Genomic DNA, 2,511 nt, shown 5'->3' with positions numbered 1-2,511 from the left:
TTCACTTGGTGCAAGTTGGGCTTTCTGAGGAGCAATCAACTCTTGCCATTACTTTATATTCCATTATTAGTCCCTCCAAACCCACAGAGCCTCCCGGAGGGCTACATCTGTAGGCTTCTTAGGAGCTGGCCCGGACACATTCCATCGGACAGATACTTCCTGCTTTGGCATCGCTCAGGCCCTCTCCAGAGTTAAAGTAGGGTTGTCTCTCCTGTTCTCCGGTAAAGATGATTCCTACTGAGAGAATCACTCACTATGTTTCCTTTGGTTTTTAAACTCAGTAGATCATATCAATTGATTACTTGAATCAGTGGGCTGGAATTATCGATTTAAAACAACAATGGCATTTCAGGAAAAGTAACTGACTGTGATAGATGAGTCTTACACAACTGGAAAAGTGTACACGTAGAAAGTGTAAGTTCAGTCTTTTCTTCATTTCCTTTCTTGTTTTCTCAACTCTGAAGTCCCAAGATCTGAGGCTCCCAACAGCCTTCCAGAATTATTCTATGCTCTCAACCAATGATTTTTCTCTTCACCCACCTCACTCATTCAAATTCTCGCTGCCTTTGTGCCTGATTCTCACTGACGGTTACAGAGAAAACCTTCCGGACACAAGAAATGATAAGGAAGTGTTTATTATGTATTGGAAAATGCTTTAAAACTATGCCTAAATTGTGGAATAAAAGGATGGGACAGGAACTTGGTGAGATTGTATCTTTAAATCAGAGTTTCTCAAACAGTATCAGGCATCAGAATCACCTGCAGTACTGGTTTGCTAGACAAATTTCTGGGCTCCTCCCCAGAGTTTCTGATTCAGGAGGTCCGGGTTGGGGCCTGAGAGTTTAACAAGTTCCCAAGTGATGCTGATGCCATTGCTGGTCCAAGGACCATACTTTGAGAACGACTGTTAGAAATCAAACAGTCGTGACTGCCTGATCAATCAGTAAGTGACTGCCTGATTTGTCTAGGCATCCAAATACCAGCACGAGCAAGACTTGGGCACCTTCTACACAAACCTCTTGCTCTAAATTTGGGTTTTATTCTTCATTCATTGTGAGAGTCATAAGCTGCTATTGGGAGAAAAGTATAGGACTTGGTGTAAGATTTGTATTTGTTGTTTGTGTTGCCACTCATAGGAAATTTCTTTATAATCCCTGAACTTAGTCTACGGCCATGCTACCCTGAACAAGCCTGATCCCGTCTGCTCTCGGAAGCTAAGCAGGGTCGGGCCTGGTTAGTACTTGGATGGGAAACCATCTAGGAAGACCAGATGCTGTAGGTGTAAAAAATAAAAAAATAAAGGATTGTAAGCTGACAAGGTCCTTGTAATCTGTGAGGTCAACCAAGGGTTGCCTGGTCCTAAAAATAAAAAAAAAATAAAAAATCTCTGAGCTTCACTTTCTTATTATAAAATGTAAAATAAATCCAGTCTTTCAAGTTCATTGTGAGGCTCGAAACACATGTGAAGATGCCTGGTAAACCATCAAGTTTACAAATGGTATAATTGTTCTACAATAAATGGTTTCTCCAAGGTAGCTATTAAAAATGAAATGATGGAAGGCCAAATCCTGTTTTTGGAAAATTAAAGCTACCTGTGTTCCCTGGATCACCAACAAAGGGAGTTTCCTCAAAACTGTTCTGTCATCAGTAAAAAAAGAAATTCCATACTAAACTTTGACATAAGGCTTTTAATGCCCTGGAGAGCCTCACACACAGTGTGAATCTGTGTAGAACAAAGAGAAATGTTCTAGCATCCTACATATTCCCAGAGCAATCTTAGTCTCTGCCATGGAAAATCCATAAGTACAACACCTGAGTAATTTTTCTTAGTGTCAATGCATTCAGAAAGCATCAGAATAGAGCTACATGAACGTGATTCACTGACTATATCCCATTCCATATTTTACCCCTCATCTTTTACATGGCACTTATTGGGGGAAAATGTATCTCCTGTAAGTATAACACAGTGCTATGCATTCCATTTATTAGACCCTAATCTTATTGGTGAAACCTCAATATCCTCAGCCCCAGAAAATACACAGCTCTCGAAGAATACAGTCCCAGATTTAGGAACAGCTGGAAGAAATTATTATAGTGTCCCCATGACAATTCTCACACCTAGAGCTAAGGCAGGAACAGAACTTGTCTCTGCAGGGGACAAGTCCAAGCCCATGGAGCTATTTGGCAGCAGTCCTTGCAGAAGGCATAAGAGCTGCACGCCACAGGCTGGCCTTTTCCTTTTTCTCAGTTGGTGAGTCACTAACACTCAGAGTCTCTCCCTAATGTACGAGCAAGTGAACACTCAGGTGCCGAATAAAGGGACACAGAATTCCATACAAGGCTGAAAAGAAGCAAGGTGGAGTAGTGAGCTCAACTTATCTGATGCCATGGCCCCACCCACCTGTTGATGCCAAATGAAATTATATGTCCCAACATGCATAGGGAAAACTGAGAAAATGAGGGAGGAAGGGGAGGAAACAGCTGCAATTTCACTCCATGTGTACTTCCTAC

At 41.7% G+C, this 2,511-nt stretch overlaps 1 pseudogene; it reads left to right on the top strand.

Moving 5' to 3' along the window:
- The first annotated feature begins 1,163 nt into the window (after nucleotides 1-1,163).
- On the top strand, nucleotides 1,164-1,282 carry LOC111733579 (annotated as a pseudogene).
- The last annotated feature ends 1,229 nt before the right edge of the window (nucleotides 1,283-2,511 follow it).

Source organism: Pteropus vampyrus, unplaced genomic scaffold (assembly GCF_000151845.1).
Source record: "Pteropus vampyrus isolate Shadow unplaced genomic scaffold, Pvam_2.0 Scaffold582, whole genome shotgun sequence".
Classification (NCBI taxonomy): domain Eukaryota; kingdom Metazoa; phylum Chordata; class Mammalia; order Chiroptera; family Pteropodidae; genus Pteropus; species Pteropus vampyrus.
The sequence above is the reverse complement of the archived record's forward strand: the minus strand, read 5'-3'. Positions and strand labels throughout refer to the sequence as shown.